The sequence below is a fragment of the Gadus chalcogrammus genome, chromosome 13, assembly GCF_026213295.1.
Source record: "Gadus chalcogrammus isolate NIFS_2021 chromosome 13, NIFS_Gcha_1.0, whole genome shotgun sequence".
NCBI classification, from domain to species: Eukaryota; Metazoa; Chordata; class Actinopteri; order Gadiformes; family Gadidae; genus Gadus; species Gadus chalcogrammus.
Genome location: NC_079424.1, coordinates 1,626,343 through 1,648,613, shown reverse-complemented (window position 1 = coordinate 1,648,613; position 22,271 = coordinate 1,626,343).

Below are 22,271 nucleotides of genomic sequence, written 5' to 3'. Positions count from 1 at the left end.
TAGGTACGCAAAGACACAGGTATCACACAGACACACAAACAAATTGCTCATTTAAGTCGCACACATATCCTGGTGAGTCATAAATAGCTTTTCATCAGTGAGTGAAATGAGGGCTGTGTCTTTTCTCTGCTAATTATACGGGATAGACAGACGAGCTAATCATTGGAATGCCCACAAAAACACAGACATTAACACAGAGAAGCACATCGAGCACACACACACGCACACACACACACACGTGAGCACACACGCGAGCACACATGCGAGCACACACGCACACACACTCCTTTCCTCGTCTAGTCCCTTTTGAAGGACCTCAGAGAGATCCTCATTATTACTGCCAATCCAAAGAGTATGTGTGTACGTTCAAGAGACCGTACACTGCTCCACACGGACCACTACCGTTCCAGTGGGCCGTGCACGTTAGAGAGACCGTGCACGTTAAAGAGGCCACTACCGTTCCAGTTGGCAGTGCACGATTTGCTTGCATGTGTTCATCAGCTGCTTCTGCCCGTCTGTGATCAGACAGCAGTCTGTATGGGCCGGGCTGCTCCTCTTAGACTCAGACTAACTACAGATAATAGGAAGGGTCATAGGTCGCCAGGAATGGAACAAATGATACATGACAGCGGGAATATGTCTCTGTGATCCTTAAATAAACAGCTTAAGTCTTGATTTTCTCTGTAGTCAGGGTTTGCTGCTCTCCAAAATTACATATTGCTTTAGCACGGTCTGATTGGTGGGAAACAGCTTTTTTCGCACCAAGATTGTTTGCTGATCTCATTAAGCTTAAGTATTTCATGTTTTGCATTTTTTAATCTCCGAAAATCAGAAAAATACAACAACGTAATTGGTTTGCTGAGGCCGATAAGTTTGTACGACGGCGGTGTATAATTACTTCGGCTCTTGCACGTTGCCATCGGCAATATCACAGACATCATATCCGACTGTGCTTGTCGATACGGCACATACTAACAGCACGCCTGCTCCCCTACAGACGCCTCGCGTTCCCAGTCCTACCACGATGTTCCCCCTCTCTGCCTCGCAGCACGCCGTCTCATTAAGAGAAGCCGTGATTACGTCCTCCATTTTGAAAAGGGAACCCACAATATCTGAAGTACAAGAGGCGAGGGGCTGCAGTAGCGCACGCCGCACGCATGCTATATAATTAAACACCGTGGGGACCCTCCTGTATTTTAACTTGTCTGAAGTATTCGGCTCGTTTTGAAGCCAGTGGCTTCCAATTAATGATCACACAGCCGCACGCATGCCAAATATTTGTCCGGATCAACAGTTTCTGGTATGCGTGTTATTAAAGCGTGTTCTTAGATAGCGTGTCGCAAAAAAACCCAAAGAGATGTTTTAGAGGAGAAGGAGCTAAATACGGATGCTTAGTACACCCACAAATATCTACAGTAACAGTAAAATGATAGGGACTATTTCACTAATTGATAGCTCCGTATAAAAGATAAAGAGGGAGGGGATTTCGTTTCACTGCTGACTCTATGCAGCAGCAGATGGCTGTTTGATGGCCTTCGCGAGCCGTTGGTCCCACGACCATAAAAACAGACCGTCATAGTAGAACATTCACTTCCCAATGTACTATCCCTCTCTCCATGGTCATCTTCAAACCCTAATTATTAAATATCAGTTTAATTTTATTACGATCCAAACCTATCCTATGTTGGGGCAACGGCACAGAGTATGTATTATTGGCACTCGGTCGAATGTGTGTTAATGGAGGGTAAAGAATAAATTAAATTTGACCACAACAGCTTTAAGCCTGAAGCACCAGTCATGCCATGGAATATGCAAAATATGCGTTTCTGAATTTCTGAATCCAAAATAGACCAACATAGAGTCCTATTTCAAACAAGGGGACAAACACAGGCCCTCTTGATCCTCTCTCTGTATGATTTGCTCAGTTTAAACAATATTATTTACACTATTTATTTTATCCAGCTAGTCTAGCTACAAATACCAACCGAAAATATGCTCTGCGTGTTCTGGGGCATAGCTATAACGTTACCGCCGATATTCCCTCCAGTTGGACGCATTATATCATGGTCTCATCTGTGATGTCGGCCGTGGCGTGCGATACACACAAACCCCACCGTCGCAGAGCCTTCCTCGTGGGCCTCAACACGGAGTTCAACTGTAACCGAGCTAAGCTCACTGGCTCATAATCCCCCTCGCTGTCTCCACCCGCCTCACGGGGGGGCGCCCGGGGAACCCGGCAGGAACACATTACTCCATCGGCCCCTCCAGAACGTTCTCTGGAACCGACCTCCTTCCTGTTCTGTGTTCTGTTCCAGGGAAAGGGGAAAAAAAAAAAGACGAAGGAAAGGAAAGAAAGAAAACAGGCGTTCCATTAATGTGGGAGCCGTAATGATCACCGGCAGACATGCAGATCTGCCTCATTAGGGGCTTTGTTGATCCTCCCCGACTGGGTTCGGGCGGCCCGCGGGCCTGCTGTTCCCCCGCTCATCATAGATACTTAGAGAGATGGAGATGAGGAGGGGGAGGGGGGGGGGAGAGAGGGTGGAGTGTGGTGGGGGGGGGGAGAGGGAGGAGGCGGGGTAGGGTAGGGCTGGGGGTGAGTAGAGGTAGGGGGGGAGAGGTGGAGAGGTAGGGTGGGGGGTGAGGAGAAGCAGGGGGGGTGGGGAGAGGTGGAGAGTAGGGATGCACCGAATATTCGGCCACCAAAAATGTTCGGCCGAAAATGGACCAAAACATAATGTTCGGTATCGGCCGAAGGAGTAAAAAGGCTAAAAATAATACACCGAACATTTTTATTTTTGCTTTAAAAAATAATAATAATAATAAAAAAAAAAAAAAATACTCATTTATTTAAAGGTATATTGTTCTTAAATTCTTGCTATAAGGTCTGCTGGAATGTTAGAAAATGTTTAGTATTAAATAAATATTTTGTATCAAATTTGTAATTGATTTTTTTTTTATTGAAAAGCAAGACAAAAAAGTTTATAAAGGACATTTAATTGTGTGATTTATGCAATGGTGAAAAAATGTAAGCAAATTGAATGAAAAACAGCAAAAACCACACCCGGTATTCGGTTTGGGCTTTCGGCCAACTGTTTCAGTATATTCGGTTTCGGCCCAGAATTTTCATTTGGGTGCATCCCTAGTGGAGAGGGGGAGAGGGAGGGTGGGGGGAGAGGTAGGGTGGGGGGAGAGGTAGGGTGGGGGGAGAGGTAGGGTGGGGGGAGAGGGGGAGAGGGGGGGAGGTGGGGGGGGGGAGAGGTGGAGAGGGGGGAGAGGTGGAGAGGGGGGAGAGGTAGGGTGGGGGGAGAGGTAGGGTGGGGGGAGAGGTGGGGAGGTAGGGTGGGGAGAGAGGGGAGAGGTGGGGAGGTAGGGTGGGGGGAGAGGGGGAGAGGTAGGGTGGGGGGGAGAGGGGGAGAGGTAGGGTGGGGGGAGAGGGGGAGAGGTAGGGTGGGGGGGAGAGGTGGAGAGGTAGGGTGGGGGGAGAGGTGGGGAGGTAGGGTGGGGAGAGAGGGGGAGAGGGGGGGAGGTAGGGTGGGGGGAGGAGAGGGGGAGAGGTAGGGTGGGGGGGAGAGGGGGAGAGGTAGGGTGGGGGGGAGAGGGGGAGAGGTAGGGTGGGGGGAGAGGGGGGAGAGGTGGGGTGGGGGGAGAGGTGGAGAGGGGGAGAGGTGGGGTGGGGGGAGAGGGGGAGAGGTAGGGTGGGGGGAGAGGGGGAGAGGTAGGGTGGGGGGAGAGGTGGGGAGGTAGGGTGGGGGGAGAGGTGGGGAGGTAGGGTGGGGGGGAGAGGGGGAGAGGTAGGGTGGGGGGAGAGGGGGAGAGGAGGAGAGGAGGAGAGGTAGGGTCGGGGGGTGAGGGGGAGAGGAGGAGAGGTAGGGTGGGGGGAGAGGTAGGGTGGGGGGAGAGGTAGGGTGGGGGGGAGAGGTGGAGAGGTAGGGTGGGGGGAGAGGTGGAGAGGTAGGGTGGGGGGAGAGGGGGAGAGGTAGGGTGGGGGGAGAGGGGGAGAGGTAGGGTCGGGGGGTGAGGTGGAGAGGTGAGGCGGTAGGCTGGGGTAGGTCAGAGGAGAGGTGGGGTCGGGGGGAGAGGTGGAGAGGAGGAGAGGTAGGGTAGGGGGGAGAGGTAGAGAGGGGGAGAGGGGAGAGGTAGGGTCAGGGGGTGAGGAGAGGTAGGGTGGGGGGAGAGGGGGAGAGGTATGGTGGGGTAGGTCAGAGGAGAGGTAGTCTGGGTGAGGTGAGAGTTGGAGGGACATGGTGAAGGGAGAGGGGGTGGAGAGACAGGGTTGCGGGGGGTGGGGGGGGGTCAGAGGTAAGGGGGTGGGGTGCGAGGGGTGGTGGGGTAGGGAGGAAGGGGGTGTAGGACTGAGAGTCAGGTGGAGGACGGGAGACAGGGCGCACAGCGGTGGGGTTGGGAGAGGAAGAGGCCGAGCAGAAGGGGAGGAGAGAGGAAGGGAGGGCCTTAGGGGGGTGGAGGAGATGGGAGGAGGAGGAGGAAGGGTGGGGCAGGAGGTCGAGGAACAGGAGGGGAAGGGGGGGAGGAGGGAGGGAGGGGAGGAACAGATGAAGGAGGAGGGGAGGAGAGAGGAGAGAGGAAGGATGGTGTAGAGGGGTGGGGAAATGAGGTCGGCTGATTGTGTAGGAGTGAAGAGAGGGGAGAAGATAGGTTAAGACATAATATTTACTCTATTTTAATGGATGGCAGCTTCTGAATCACTGTTTAATCCCTCAGCCTCTTTTGACGCTTTTGTGTTCTGGCTGTCAGTCACTGCACAGAGCCAGGGATCCCTCTAGCCCAATATGAACTTTGAATTCACTCTCCTGTCAATTTAACCGTGTTGAGTTTAATCAGAGCTCTCTGTTGCTTTCGGGCGTTTATTGTGTTTTCTTTGGACTTACGCAAACAGATTAAAACAAAGATTGCACATGAAGAATGGCTAATTAGTTGTAATGAGTTTAGAATGAGCCCGTATCTGGAATCTTCCAGAAACGTTCCGGGTGTTTAAACGTCTCCGTCAACCGGTTTGATCCAGCTGTGCTGTATCTGTGTCAGTTCCCTCCTGGTTGCTCCATAGATTCAGCGCCTGATGCTCGGAGAGGAAGGGGCATCGATATTCAAGGTATCCTAAACTTACCTAACACATTCAGACACACAGACTTACACACTCCGTCACGTGTACTATGATCCTTCATGTGATCAGCAATCATACTATCCTTTATGCCCACTAGCAAAGGGAGGAAGACAGAGAACGAGAGAGAGCAATAGAGTGAGCATAAAATAAAGATAGAGACAGAGCCAGACAGGAGGGAGAGACAGAGAGAGGGAGAGCAGAGAGAGTGAGAGCAAAAGAGACAAGGATAAAGAAACAAAGAGAGAGGGGAAAGGGAGGGGGAGGAGAGAGAGCGACAGAGAGAGAGGAGATAGTGTAAGAGAGAGACCAAGAGGAGGGAGGGAGAGGAGAGAGCGACAGAGAGAGGAGAGAGAGAAAGAAACCGAAGGAGAGAGGAGAGAGCGAAAGAGAGAGGAGAGAGAAGGAGAGAGAAGGAGAGAGAGAGAGAGAGAGAGAGAGAGAGAGAGAGAGAGAGAGAGAGAGAGAGAGAGAGAGAGAGAGAGAGAGAGAGAGAGAGAGAGAGAGAGAGAGAGAGAGAGAGAGAGACAGAGAGAGCGAGCAACAGAAAGAGAGAGAGAGAGAGAGAAAGAAAGAGAGTGAGATAGTGAGTAAGAAATACAAAGGGAGACATGGTTCAAACAGGGGCCAGTCACCTCTCAGAGGACGGTCTCAATGAATGGTATTATTCTCATACCCCAGCTGAGAGCTGTGGTTCAAACTGGTCTGACTCAACGCTGTTTGTAAGCCGAGTGAAAACATGAACTCTGTCTGACACAGCACGCGAGACACAATACATGTCGAGGGCATATGTAGCACACACATATTGTGTCTACCAGGGGCCCGAAACAAAACTGGGCCTTAACCATCTAAAACTACTGATATTGTGAGTTATTATAAAATCCATAAACAGAACGATATTCAATGGCTGTTTTGTGTATGTGTGTTATTGTTGTGTGCAAACTTGGAGATTCCCGTTTGCACGTATGGTAATATTACTGAGAGATTCTTTCTTAAATGATATTCCCACGGTACAAATTGCATTTGACTGTTGAGGGACCTCAAAATTATTACATTTCTGTTGCCAGAAATGCTGTAACCGGGACTATAAAGTTCAGCTGAAGTTTAACTTGAACTTAATTAACTGTTGTCACAATATTTCAGCGAGGTGAAACAGTTAGCATAACGTCCACTAAGCAATCCATGCTGAACAGCTTCTGAAACTGCAAACACAGTTGGCAGTGCCTGAAATAAGATGTCTAAGAGGTGGCGGTAATGTCAACGGTGGTACATGTTCCCTGGATTTCAGCCTCTTAAATATGTGCAGAGAAACCATGATGCATTAATTCTCTACGCAGCAGACAGTCCTTGGGGAGTTATGTGTTTAGCAGCGTGAGGAAAATGTAGAGCTGCAATTCCCCACTCGTGACTGTTGCAACAAAGCTTGTAGTTATCCACGTTTTCAGCTTGAGATGAAGAGAGTGACATGAAGACGATACTGGCCATCACTGCAGGTAAAGTAATACTTGTTGGTGAGTTTATTGTGGGATTCTGTTGCTTCAAACCACAGCTCAAAAGGTTTAATATTTAAATGATGCTGCAACTCAGGGGCAATAGCAAGAGGTACTGGTCCATCAATCAGTTCAAATGTATTCATAAAGCAGGATAAAAAACCACCCTTCATTCTGATACAACACAATGTAAACAGTCAAATGGAATGAGTTATTAGTTTGAATCAAATCAAATCTTGGTATTGGTTTTGCCTAAAGCTGCCGTGCGTTTTTAATAATTATAATTATGTTTTAATAAGAGTATAATCCTGTGAAAATTATAATGGTTGCCTTTTCGTTAACTAACACTGCCCTTTAGATTTGGGGAGTGACTCCTCTTCCAGGCAGACCGCCATCTTGTACTGCCTTGTTTCTACAGAAGACCAGACTGGACAAAACACTCAAATATTTGTACAAATGTGTCACCGGATGTCAACTCAGGCAAAAAAAATACGATTTCCACCAACAATTTTAATGGTTTCCTATTTATTTCACTTTTCCTTTTTACGGCGAGGACAAATTTTTCAGCAGACAGAGATTTCTTTGTTCAGCTTGAAATGGACATTTCATTGATTGTGTGTGTTTTGTGAGTGTCTGTCTCAGCAGAAAAACACAACGGATCATTTTGTGGGGACCAAGGTAAGATCTTTAAGTATGTTTATGTCTTTGTCTGGCATGTCCCTCAGGCTGGTTAAACAGCATGCATGTGCTTTGAGTCCATAGTTCGCCAATGAAGCCTTTAAAGACTTAGCCAGTGTAGGTTTTTACTACTGCTGATGCTGCAATGAAACAAACAAAGAGACAATGGGCAGAGAAAGTGGCAGGTAGACACACAATTTTGAAGCATATGAAAAACACCTTTACTAGGTTGCATATCTCAGCAGAATGTTAAACATTCCAGTTCTCCTTACAATGAGGGAAGCCGTTAAATTACTTCACAAAACCTCTCAGATTGGCAGGTCAGGAACATAAAGACTATAGTCGCCGGTGGACCATACCATTAGCACAGCATTTTAACCAATAATAGCTTCCCCTCCTTAAAGCCTGCATTCGGCTAACACCCTTACTAGCCAGCATGTTGTGTCACTTTAGCCCGATCCAATCATTGAATCCAATCATCTGCCACCCAGGATTTGTCCCATACTGATGACGGTCCACCAGAAGGTGTCAAAATGGTGTTCTACCTTGTCACCAGTCAGTTAAATACGACAGGATAGGTATTTTAGTCTACACAGCAAAAAAGGTTTTCCCTATGTTATACCACTGTAAAGTGTAAATAAAAAAAATATTACATCTGGCAAAATATATATTTTCAATGCAGACTTGTGTGTACTGTGTGTGTGTGTACTGTGTGTGTGTGTGTGTGTGTGTGTGTGTGTGTGTGTGTGTGTGTGTGTGTGTGTGTGTGTGTGTGTGTGTGTGTGTGTGTGTGTGTGTGTGTGTGTGTGTGTGTGTGTGTGTGTGTGTGTGTGTGTGTGTCTTATCTAACAACTCCACACTGAGCCCTAACCCCAACCCCTGGTGGTCCTCAGAAGATAAGCACTATTACACGCAAGAACGCACACAAACACACACACACACACACACACACACACACACACACACACACACACACTTTCAGACGGACACACTGAAACCTCTGTGCACATACACACTTTTGTGCACAAAAAACACACACTTTTGTTTACAAACACATACACACACTCACACCAATGCATGCATGCCTCTACCCACATGCACACACAAACACACACACACACCCTCTGTGGAATCAAACATATGGAAATGAAACGACAGAGTGGTGAAAATAAAAGAAAAAGGAGAAACACGGCAACAAGAGAGTTGAGGGAGGGAGGGAGGACTTTTGAGTTTTCAACACAACTTTATTTTGATCTTATAGAGAGAGAGAGAGAGAGAGAGAGAGAGAGAGAGAGAGAGAGAGAGAGAGAGAGAGAGAGAGAGAGACACTCGCATATCAAAGAAACCTAGATACAAAAACTCATTTAAAAACATAATTGCATTCAAGGCCACAGAACACACAGTGACGTCAATATCTCCACAAACACACAAACACACACAAAGGATTCTGGGACGGCAAAGACGAGCACGGATTCAGCATTCCCAGCCACAGACAATAACCATAGTTCTTAACCACACTCCATAATGCACATCTCTACCAACGTCCGTGTTTTACCCTTTCAAGTACTCGTGACATACTGCATACCTCACCGGGAAAAAGTCCCTGAACTCTTCCAAACCTTCTTCCAAAGTAATGAATGCAACAAACCACCGACATAACGATTGGTAAACCTGCTGACAAACAATGCCTGCCCCTCTGAGAATTTCTCTGAGTGTACAAAATAAAGGCACTGCTCAAAAGCACAACAGGGGGTCGCATTCAGTGAGTCAAACCACCGTGGTGGGGTGGGCTGGCAAGAGGAAAAACACGCCATCAAACTCATACAAAGACAAATATATACTGGCCGTTAACTAACCTGGTGCTGTGACTCATGTAGCGGCACTCTCGTCTGTATCGGTTGGCTTTTCAAATGTTTTGGAAAGACAAACAAATACTACATTTCTGGGACAAAGGGCGAGTTTCTGTTGTTGTACCAATATTGACTGTAGGCTGTGATTGTTCTGCTTCTCACCTGTATGTCATTTGAGAAAAAAAGTCTTAGTGACTCAATATCAAGGTGATGAACATTAACACAGGTTTATTGTCGCCAAGGAGCAAGTTTGTACTTTCTACTAGTGATGCAAATGAGGATTTAGTAATGGCTTAAAATACGCAGGCAGAGACGAGAGGTGAAGATGGATTCATATGTTTACTGTCCTGGAGATGAGAAAAACAAATCCTACTGACTTTGTGTCAGGTTCTTGTACCTATTAGCATTAGCTTAAGGCTCCTACAGATAACAATTAAAATCAGGTTCAAGACAATAATTGTTATAAACAATCGTTTTATTATTGAGTATCTTTGGCCCTGTATACAATTGTGTACCCCATGGAAAAAAAATATGTTAGTATGTCATGGCATTCATTAAGGCCAAGTTGAAGAATTGAAGAATTAAAATTGTGTTCTACGTTGGAATTTCTTCTTACACAGAACCAGGTATGTGATGACATTAATGTGTCACAGAAGGCGGGGCTAACATTCCAACAACCAATAATATCAACCACAGCGCTGAGGGAGCTCTCGGTGCTCCAATCAACACACTGATTCAGTCCTCTTCAGCTGTGCTTGGATTGCACTCAACCGTACCATCAACAACTTTGTTTTTCTTTATTCCTTATAACACAGAATAATCTGTTCAAAAAGATTAGTTCCAGCCTAATTTGTGTTGGAGATAGAAAAGAAACTCACAATATCCTCAAGATTTCACTTGGGATAACATCCCTTTGTCTTGTTTTAGGGAGCCAATTCCCCCTGTTTTCTTTCTGTAATGCACAGATTGGAGTTCCCCAAGCCTTCTGTGATCCGCTGTACAGCGAGAGCTTTTATGAGCTGGACATAGGCAGAGAGAGAACATAAGAAACATATTGGAAAAGATGAGAGAAAAACATGAATGGAATGAGGACGGATTGAAGTTGACTGGGGAAGAATGAATAAACGGAAATCAATGGAGGAAGAATAATGAATGGCGGAAAAATGAAAGGGGGAAGTATTGTACAATATTTTCTGGGGGGAAATAATAAAAATGGGAAGGTCAAAAGAAACGGGAAGAACAGAAATAGCAGAGGAAGGTCATCCACTGAGGATGTGTACTTGGACGGAACAATGAGCAAGAGATGAAAAGATCCCTTCGCAAGACAGCGCTGTAAGGGACCTTATGGAGCGCGCCATTTAAATACCCCCTCCCCGTCCCTCAGTGTGCTGACACAGAAGAAACCGCCACACAATAATTCTATTTCACTATATATGCTATCATCGCAGCAATCGCAACAAATCGATAAATAAAACAATACGTTGAACGGGAGGCCATCTGTATCTCTGCCTCCATTTTGTTTGTTTATTCCAACCAAACCATCTTCCTGTATTTCACGGTCGCAGATAGCGTTCTCTGAAGAATCTGTGCTGCTTGCAGTTCAAGGATAAAAATGCAAACCTTCTGTCCATAAAGGTAACGCCAAGGGGTGGGGAGAAGGTGGGAGGGGGGATTGGATTATCCTGGCTGTCACAGCTCTTCAACACCAAGGCTATTCCAGCTCTCTGGAACAAACGCGAGACTCTTCCTACAGGTATGAGACATTGGTGTGTTCACAGGAAGTGATATGCATCATGAAATTAATTAGAATTTCCTCACCTTGTTATTTTACCCTCACATACTCATCACTTCCTCTACAGCTAAAATATACTGAGCCTTTGAGTTTGGCAGGCGAAGCATTTTCACCGATATTTAAGATTACCCAAAGCAATTTATGTGTCACTAATGAGCAGGTATATGAAGGTATGGAGTCTTGCCTAAGGAAGCCTGAAGGTCCAGGTCTCTGGTGGATCTTCTCCCTGCGAGCACTGGGCTCCGAAGTTTAACGTTTTAGGAGCAAAGTCCACTAAAGTAGTGCTACAACTACATAAAGGTGTGAGTCAAAATAGAGGGATTTATTCAACTTTACTTCCGTCTCCCAATAAAGAAAGTTAGCCAGTGCTGCTGTTATTTTTATTGAACTGATACATTTCTGCTTTGCTCAGAAATATACAATTTTACGTACATTAACTTTGACATGTTTAGTAAAATAGACTTTGGCAATATACCAAATACCATCAGTTTCTTTGCGAAAAATGCAAACATATTTCCCCCACAATACGAGAAAGTAGTATGCCAGAGTAAAATGAATGGGTGCACACATGGACACTAATGTATGTTAATGCTGAATAATGACGACAACAAAGACCGTAAAAGACAGGAGTCAAGGAAAGGTGAATATTTAAAGACGGTGGTGGTGAATATTTTATAGTTAATAAGGCCAAGGAGAATGTAAAGACGAAATGAACAGCGGGGAGCCAATAAGGACTGAGAGGTAGGCATACATTAACGAGCGAGAGTGGGAGACAGAGAGAGAGGGACAGCGTGAGGGAGAGAGAGACAGGAACAAAGCGAGAGACAGTGACAGGCAGAAAGAGAGAGAGGTGGCAGAGACAGGAATAAAGAAACAGAGAGGAAGGAAGTGATACAGATAGACAGCGAGAGAGACACTGACAGAGGGATGGAAACAGTAAGAGGGAGATAGAGACATTGAGGCAAACAGAGAGACGACCAGAGGGATATAGAGAGGGATAGAGGGAGATATAGAGAGGGATAGGGGAAGGGAGACAGCTGCAGAGATGGATGCAGCGTTGGTTTTTGTGAGGATGTGGCACTCAGGAGAACTCCATCAACACTTGTTTTCTGGGTAAAGCAAATATTTGTCCCGAAATTGAAACAAACAAGTATTCATGTGCAAAAGAGATTCAATTTCCTTTGAATTATGAAAACCAACGTGGAATTCCTTCTATTTTTTTCCGCTGTCTCTCCTCCGTGATGAATACAAAGAATGTGAACAAAACGAGAGAAAAAAACCACACAACAACACCCCCCCCCCGCACTCAGAGTCTGTTGTTGTTGACTTTATAGAGCCATATGTCTCTGGAGCACACAGTCTTCGATGTACACACTGTTGGAAGAGTGTCAGAATTGATGCTGAATTGCTGAAGAAAAAACTGCAGCCATTGGAGTTTAGGCTTATTTAAACTAAATTAAATTGTTATCAGTCAGTTTTTCGCTCAATCCTCCAGTCATGCATTGATCTATTTGTGCCTCTCTGTAAAACACTCATTCACCCTCATTAATTCAATTGACAGCTAAGTATCCGTCTAAATGTCTCCCTATGGAAATAATGCAGTCATTGAAGCAAAGGCATCAACCATATTTACATCGTTCATTCAGCTATTGGCTCATTCAGTCTTTCATTCATTCATCCGCTTGTGTCTGTGTGCACGAATGGATTCACACACTTTTATTTGACGGCTGTTGATAGATTCTATAAATACCTCCTCCCTGTCAACGACAGACTGTTCAACCAATCAATCAAACTTTATTTATAGAGCGCCTGTCATTCAAAATGGAAATACAAAGTGCCAAACAAGTGAATCAACACAGCGTCAAACAACACGTTAAAGTTAAAAATAACGAATCATTTAGAGGACTAAATGATCACTGGTCTGTATGTGGGCTCTTAATGGCCGTGCGTCTGGACCGCAGATTGACCTGGGACTGAAGACTTTCAGAATCAAAGAACGGGGGATCCAGGAGACACTACACAGGCTGGAGGGGGTTTGAGTCCCGAGGCCGATCTCCAGAGGGGCGCCTACCCCGGGGGTGGGGGGGGGGGGGCACAGAGTCCAGGGGCCCCTCGGGGCCGATCCCCAGAGGGGCTCCTACCCCCGGGGGCCACAGAGTCCAAGAATGGGAGCGTCTGGGGCGACGCAGTTCACCGAGTCATCACTGAACATCTGGGCTTTGATGTGGGGCTGTTGGTCTGTGTGTGCGCGTGTGCATGTATGTTTCTGAGTGCGTCAGTGTTAATTTGTGTCTGTTTGTATGTGTGTGTGTGTGTGTGTGTGTGGGGGGGGGGGGTAATATGTGTATGTTTGTGTGTGTGTGTCTGTGTGTTAACATCTATTTGTGTGCGTGTGCATGTGTGCATGTGTGTGTGTGCGTGTGTGCGTGTGCGTGTGTGTGTGTGTGTGTGCGTGTGTGTGCGTGATGGTTTCCTGTGTGTATGTCTGTGTTGCATACATGGTGAATTAAATTATGTAATTTGAATGGATAAAGATTTAGTCGTCTTGTCAACTAAATCTGAAATGGTACATTTTTCGAAATAAAGGAATTTCCATATGTGAAAAAATCCAGTTTTAAATTTATGTTGAATTGTAAGCAAATGTCAAGGAGAGAAAAAAGCTGTCAAACGTTTGTGAAAGGCTGGTTGAAGAACAGATTATATAGGAACATAATATATTCTACCCTATTCTATATTGACTTGATTATAGAGCAGGATGATCCTGTTTTATCCCTGCCACTAAAAGCACAAATGTGATATTTTTACTACTTAATACCCTTGAGTTATGCAGACGAATAGGGGATATTTTGTCGGGCTGAATCGTTGTTGTGTTTCTAGCCATTAGGTCATTAGGTGTTACGGGAAGGTTAGCCAGGGAAGATTGCTGTGGTGCGAGGTGTGCATTATGTAGGATAAACCATGACGTGCTGTCCTGCTAATGGAAACAATGAAGAAAACATTGTGCAGAGGATTCATTGTAGACAAATAGAGCTGGATTCCTCATCACAGTGGATTCACCCTGAGCCTCTTAACATGTTTCTAAAAAAGTCTTCCTTTCTGATGGGGTCAAAGAGGCTCTTTCCATGCTGTGACCCATTCCTCTGCAGTTTTCCCGACCTCTGACCACTAGGCAGCAGACTATGATACTTTTCTTAAAGGGACATATTTGTTCATTGCATCCTGTCTCCAATAAGCATATATTACATTGGAGAGAGGGAAATTAAAGGGAACCTTCTGGGTTTTTGTACCTTATTTTCCAATCATTTTGGGTCTAAGGTACTAATGCTGACGAGAATTTGTGAAATGGTTCAGCATTCATCGAGAACATGACAGGCGTAACACAGGAGAAAGGGGCTCGATGGTGCCTTTGGGGTAATTTCGTCCATCATTGTATGTCTTCTAAAAGTGCAAATTTCTGCCACTTACGGCTTGGATGAAATTCAAACATTATGGAGAGGATCCCTACAGAGAAATACAACTTTTTCCTTTACTTTTCAGGGTCTTGATGTTTGTTATTGTATCAAACCAAGTTCTCTCGCCCAAGGAGAACTCTTGCTCTGAGATCTCAGTGTTGCAGGAAATGTCCCCATTGTCGTTACAATTTCAACTCACCTTAACCCGGTTCTTTTAAATACCACTGAGGGAAGGTTTCTGTAGTCCAACAAACGCTCCTCTCTGCAACTCTCGCTCACATCACCACCACTCTCTTCAGGAACAACTAAACCCGCACTAGACTTTCCCCTGGAGCAAGACTTGGTGAGACACAATACCAAACAGACGGGATCTAAAGGCGTAAGGTAAAGAAAGAAGGAGTGCCTCTCTGTAGGGATCCTTTCCATAGTGTTGTCAGGCATTTACAATAACAGTCGGGTCCTGTCAGTGGCTGACACAAGTACTTTAGAGGACACACGTTGACAGGGCAGTACTGCCCCGAAGGATTACATTGCAGGCCGTTTCTGTGGCTGACGGCTGCAGTTCTCTCTCAATAGTCAACCAATTCCACAAAGTGTTGTCCGCCTGACTCCTCTAAACCCATAATGATCGAACAAAAGTGTCCAGGTGGAAAAAGTTTTCCCATAAGGGTGACATATTATACCACCAGTTGTGAGTGTGATTGGCCATTACAAGCCGTTTTGAAAGTCTGCCTCTTCTGACATCACAGGTGGGCGTTTCCCCCTAGATGTGTGCTGGATGGATCAGTCTACCAGCCTACCCAGTGGACTGTAGCAAACGTTGCTCATCTATCCGTCATACATCTTGGTGGACACGCCCACTTGGGATGTCAGAAGAGGCAGATTTTCAAAACAGCTAACCCCAACCTGCTCCTTAATGACATGTATCTGAACACACTGCAAATCGCTCTGGAGAAAACGTCTGCTAAATGACTAAGTACTAGTTAGGTGTAATTGTATGCTTGGAGTTATACCCTTATGAATATATCCAAATTATACGTATCAAGCCAAGTCTCCCTGATAGACGCATGAATAAACCATCCAAGCCTGAAACGAACAGCGTCCATTAACTGTATTTACACTTTTTTTCTCTCCAAACACTCTCCCTTTGACTCCCTCTCTCTCTCTGTGTCCTTTGCACTCCTCCGTTTGGTATGTTCTGCTCTCGCTGCCTAGCACCCATCGCAGACGATAAGCAGCCAGAGTTTATTTTTCACTGAATGCAAATCAATTTGCAGATATTTTCCTTTTGACGCCTCGGCTGCGCGCCACAGTTGACCTGCGGGTTCAACTGAATGGCGGAGCAGAGGCCATTTTGGAGAATTCAATCTGTGGCTCCCCGGCCGCGGTCATTCAGTGTGTCCGCAGCATCACCCTGGGGACCCTCTCTCTCCCCCTCCTCCCCTCCCACTCACCCCTCTTCTCTCTCGGTTTTGCTATGCTACGCTACTTCCTTTTGAACCTCTCTCCCTCCTTCTGTACCTTCCTCACTCCCTCGCTCTCCCTTGCTCTCTCTCTCTCTCCCTTGCTCTCTCTCTCCCTCTCTCTCACTCTCCCTGTTTAGCTAAGCTCTCATGGTGTCTCTCTCTCTGTCTCTCTACCTCCCTCGTTCTCTCTGTTTTTCTCTCATGCTCTCTCTCTCTCCCTCCCTCGCGGCATTGCTTTGCTACACTCTCTGTTTCTCTCTCCTCCAGCCATCGCACCCTGGGGAACCCACCTCTCTGTTTCTCCGTCTCTCTCACTCCTCCTCCTGCTGTGCCTCCGTTTGGCAGTGCTACTTTTTCACCCCACCCCACTCTCCTCTCCAAGGCCGTAGATTTGCGTGGGGACCAGGGGACGTGTCCCCACCAATGTCAATTGACGACTGAAATGTCCCCACCAATATTCAGATTGAAACGAAAAGAAAGCGCATCATGCGGAACACAAAGGGTTAAATTCCCACTTCGGTACCGCCTCCCAACATACGTCTTCCATTTTACAATTTCTCGTATAAGGAAAGTTCCTCTGCGTCTTTCACGTATATCGCATCATCTCTCCCCGTCTTCGTTGAATGCGCCTGCATCACCTTCTCTCTCATGATGGTCATCACCTCGCAGTTTTCACGGTCTTAGCTCACTGGTTATCACTTGCTTGCTACATCCTGTATGATCCCGATAACCCAACAGACACACTCACGCACGCACACACGCAAAACCGGGTCACTATTCAGCGCAGGAATTTGAGGAAAATAGTGAAATGGCAATTATAAAACAACAATAGTAGGCCAACAATAGTATTGTATAGACTTCAATAGAATGAACACATGCCCTTCTCCAGTTAGAACTACTCATGTTGTTATCGCTGCGTTGTCTCTGTCTAGATACCGCATCAACACCTCTACCCACCTCTTTGATGTCAATGAGTCTAATCGCATTTACATCAAAAGGAAACCGCCAATGTGTGTAGGGTCCGGGAGGGTATATTGGAGTGAAGCACAAGCCGGCAATTTACCTCGGGCAGTGTAAACGCGCGGCCCATGCCAGGAAAAAGGCGCGCATAAGACGGGCATATTCGGCAGTGTAAGAACGCCTTTTTTTTTTTTTTTTATGAAATGAAATACACTACATTCTCTACACACACTTATCTTTCTTTCCTTCACAAAATGATCTGCCTTGGCTGGTAATTATTTCCTTCCTCCAATTATCGCCCTCTCTGTATTTGGACGATAGGATGTAATTCAAGTGTCCTTTCCATTGGTACTTTGCATTGTACTGAACTGCCTCTGAGCATTCATCACATGTTTGCTATTTTCTATAAGCCTTTTAACCTTCTGACAAAACATGAGTGCAGTGCGTGTATTCTAAGTATGCAATGGCCACAGTGTGAAGAAAACTTTTGCCACATAGATCTTATTCACCTGGGTGGGGGATCTGAACCTTATCCACCTGGTAGGTGGGGGATCTGAACCTCATCCACCTGCTAGATGGGGGATCGGAACCTTATTCAGCTGTGTTGGGGAACTGAACCAATAGAGGCATTTAAACATAGAGCTAGCGTTCATCTAGCATTGAGAATCAAGATGGAAGTAAGTCGCTTCAAGACTTCATTGGCTTTTCCTGTCCTAAATTCTTTGTTTTTCTATTTTCATTAAGTGCTCCGGTGTCTTTCAGGGTAACCGGCTTTGGTTCTGCCCCACTCTGGTTCAGAGCGGTCACTGTACTTTGTGTTTCCTGGACGACGGAGCAGTTAAACTTAATGGAGTCGACCTTTGATGAGCAACAGAATCACCAGGCGGCCGTTTCCTAACACCAGCAGACTTTAAACACAGATAAAAAAAAAGTTTTCTTTCATTTTTACTGTGTTTGCATTCTTTTGTGTGTGCGTTTAAGAGTGCAGACTGTGCGGGCATTAATTTGCTGTGCTTCTTGTTTTTGTGTGTGTGTGTGTGTGTCTGTGTCTGTGTGTGTCTGTGTCTGTGTCTGTGTCTGTGTCTGTGTGTCTGTGTCTGTGTCTGTGTGTGTGTGTGTGTGTGTGTGTGTGTGTGTGTGTGTGTGTGTGTGTGTGTGTGTGTGTGTGTGTGTGTGTGTGTGTGTGTATATGGATGTAAGTGTGAGGCAGAGAAAGAGAGAACTTATGTGTGGACCATTTTTATCTCTGTAATTTATGTTATGTTTGACAAGCCACAGATGCGCCACATGTGTGGTGTTGTAAATAATATATTAGTATTTGCAAACCTATTTCTCTCGGTCCCTCTCTTCCACTCCACAATCCCACCACTGGGGGAAGAATTTGTCCTTCCAATTGGAGGAAATCATTTTTTTTATTATAGTTCTGGTTTTCCATTACATTCTTTCACAGGGCAGTATTCGCCACAGTGATTTCTAACTTGTTTGTGAGCACAGCATGTCTAAATACACATGTGGTAGAGAGATTGGGGGGGGCTTGGGTTTTAATTTTTTACATCTGTATTATTTATCTGGATGGCAAAGTATTCCTGCGAGATACTGTTGCAGCTGTCCAAAGAGACAAGAATAAGCTAATGTTTGTTTTAGCAATCCAACACGAAACGATAGAGAATCTATGAACGGAGAATCCTTCATTGGTTCCACTGTTATCCCCGGCTCACAAACATGGCCGCCTAGGCAAGTGTGCGATGTCATTCCTTCGGACGCAGAAAGGAAAACGCAGAGAGAATACAGATGACACTTCGGGATGAGCTGGGATCAAGAGCATAAAGAGAGAGAACGAAAGATAGAGAGAGAGTCTGTTGATTAGTTTAATCTAACATGAATGCAAATGATATGCAAATGCAACTAAAGCATATGCTGATTAACATGCAGCTATGGAGGAGGACACATGAAGCCTTGTGTTTTTTAGTCATCTAAACACTTTTATTCAGGCCTATTGCTCATCCAAACTTAAAAAGCTAAATTAAAACGCATTAGGTGGAGACAGAATCAGGAGCCACACCCTCACCCCCGTGAATAACATGACTCAATGCTGGATGGGCTTCACAGCAGCAGGCTGTAAATGTTGTGGCGCACCGACGCAAAGCTCTTAAAAAAATGATTATGAAAAATCTCTATGACGACAAGACATTTTAACCAGGAAGTGTTACCGGAGACTCCTGCAATAATTCACACGCTGCAGACATAAGGATGTGTCACATGGATACAGGCTCGTGTGATTCAGCCGGTTAATTGCCTTATTTGTCAAAAACCTGTGTTGAAATGTCTAACAATTAAGCAACCATAAAGTAAATGTTGACTAGAACTAATTATATTGGGAACAGCTGTCCTAATGAACACCTTCCTTTGTGGGGAAAAAAGGATAAGGTGATTGACTAGTGAAGTCTAACATGATGCAAATACACAGACAATGGATCAGATTTAGGATCATATGTTCACATCCTTCAGCGAGCACACTCACACGCACGCACAAGCATGCAAACACACACACAGACACACACACGCACAAACACACGCACAGACACACACACTCACAGACTGTGTATCCTCATATCTCCCCTCTCTTTCATCTGGTTGCTGATTATCCACCACTGGTGTTAATTGCAGATGTCATGCTCCCATTTTGGCCTTTCCTTAAAGGATCTTCAGGGATAATCACACAGAGGTCATGGTTTAATATACTCACTGACTAAACAATCTATCCTTTTTAATTATTTCCAGAATTGCTTTTAAATTTCATGGTAGACAGATGAAACCACTTTGTTTCACAATTACAAATTAAACAAACGCAATCTACAGAGAAATGGAAATGAATGGACGCTGTATTACTATTGCTTTTGACTGTGTGTCACCTTCCTTCTCGGTGGATAGCATGCTTGAATTTCAAACCGCATTTTAAGAATGCTGTCCATCCACACTCAAACAGCGTTCAGTTCACGCCCTTTCATGGGCATGCCCCGCCCCCTTCAGTCTGGATACCATCACATCCAGATCATTCTTCATGGCCTCAGAGTAATTCAGGGAACCGATGACGTGAAACACCACATCAGCCATGGAGAGCTGCCCACGTCGATTACATAGGGAAGGGTTAGGATAATGTAATTGGGAATAGATTTGGAATTTGGCTCCCACCTCCTGCTCAGATTCTCCATCACCACAGACGCATCTTGGCAGCGGGTTGATAGTTGTTGCTAGGTAGCTATTTATATCGTCATCACATTTGGCCTTTCAATTTTCCTCCATTGAAATCAATCTCACTCCATCTTGTCTTCTCTCTTGTCTCTTGCTTCTTCTTCTACTCTTTGCTCAGAGTCTCATCCAAACTCTTTTATTTTTTTATTCTCCTTGATTTATGGCCTCCAAGCCTTGTTCCTCAGAGAGTTTAGAGATAGAGACACTCAGACAGAGAGAGAGAGCGAGAGAGAGAGAGAGAGGTGGAGGGAACAGGAGACACTGAGAGAGTGAGAAGGAGAGGGATAGACTAAAAGAGAGTGAGGCAGCACAAACACCCTCATGGAGACAGAGAGTAAGCAGGAGAGGGATTGATAGAGAAATATATGGAGAGAGAGAGAGAGAGAGAGAGAGAGAGAGAGAGAGAGAGAGAGAGAGAGAGAGAGAGAGAGAGAGAGACACTCAGAAAAAGATCTTTGCACTTTGAATTCCACAAATGTGTGCAACACACACATTCAAATTCACGTACACACTCAGAAATATTACGTTAACATTCAATACATTAAACCAACACAAATGTTTAGTGCACATAATTGGAGAAACAGATACAAAAACACACAAACACTGAGACTGTGCCTATGCTAATGCAATTAAACACTCAAAAGGAGAGTGAGGCAGGTACAGAGGAAGAGAGGAGAGAGAGAATGAGAGGGGGAGAGAGGGGAGGAGAGGAGAGAGAGAGGCCAAGAGGGGGAGAGAGGAGAGAGAGAGACTAAGAGGGGGAGAGAGGGGAAGAGAGGAGAGAGAGAGAGACAAAGGGGGGGAGAGGGGAAGAGAGGAGAGAGAGAGGAGAGAGAGAGACTAAGAGGGGGAGAGAGGGGAAGAGAGGAGAGAGAGAGAGACAAAGGGGGGGAGAGGGGAAGAGAGGAGAGAGAATGAGAGGGGGAGAGAGGAGAGAGAGAGACTAAGAGGGGGAGAGAGAGGGGGAGAGAGTGGAGAGAGACTGAGAGGGGAAGAGAGGAGAGAGAGAATGAGAGGGGGAGAGGGGAGAGAGAGACTAAGAGGGGGAGAGAGGGGAAGAGACGAGAGAGAGAGACTAAGAGGGGGAGAGGCAGGGAAAGAGAGGAAGAGAGGAGAGAGGAAGGGCAAAGAAGGTGAGCAGAGAGGCAGAGGGAGACAGAGAGTAGTGAACAACACAAATGCAAACATAAAAACAGAACGAAAGAGGGTGGGATGGATGGGAGAATGAAGATGAAAAAGAGGAGCAGGCAGAGAGAAAGGAGCAGATGATGAGATAAAGGGAAAGAAATACGTGGGGAAACAGGGAGACAGGGGATGTAATGAGAGGGTTGCAGGGAGAGGATAATGGGGAACAATGAATAGAGGAGGAAACAGGGATGAGGAGAGAGAGAGAGAGAGAGAGAGAGAGAGAGAGAGAGAGAGGGAGAGAACAAAAGAGAGAGAGAGAGAGAGAGGGAGAGAAGGCGGAAGAGAGAACAAAAGAGCTAAAGAGGGAGCGAGAGAGAGAGAGAGTGAGAGAGGGGGAGAGAGAGAGAGAGAGGGGGAGAGAGAGAGAGAGAGAGAGAGAGAGAGAGAGAGAGAGAGAGAGAGAGAGAGAGAGAGAGAGAGTGAGAGAGGGGGAGAGAGAGAGAGAGAGAGAGGAGAGAGAGAGAGAGAGAGAGAGAGAGGGGGAGAGAGAGAGAGAGAGAGAGAGAGAGAGAGAGAGAGAGAGAGAGAGAGAGAGAGAGAGAGAGCATAACAGCGGAGAACAGAAGGAGAGGAAACGAGGAATGACCCAGAGGAGGGGTCAGGAAATGAATGTTTGTATAAATCTTGGGGGAAAGAGATTCCATTACATTCGGATCAATAAGCGTGTTTGTTCACTCTATGTGCGAGCCACCGTGCACGCAGAAGGGGCTCGGAGCCACACTCACGTGTGTATGTACGCACGCACACATGCACATTCATATACATATGCAATTGTATTACATTATGCATTCCTGAAGCCTTTCTGACACCAATTCTGTGCTTTATATGCAGACATGAAAAGTATTTGAGATCACACACCCACACACAAACACATTCATGATTTCTGTACTTATCCTTTCTGCTTTCTCTCTCTCCCACACACACACACACACACACACACACACACGCACACACACACGCACACGTCACACACCCCCACAGGTCCTGACTCAGAGTTAATATAAGGGTACATTTCAAGTCATTG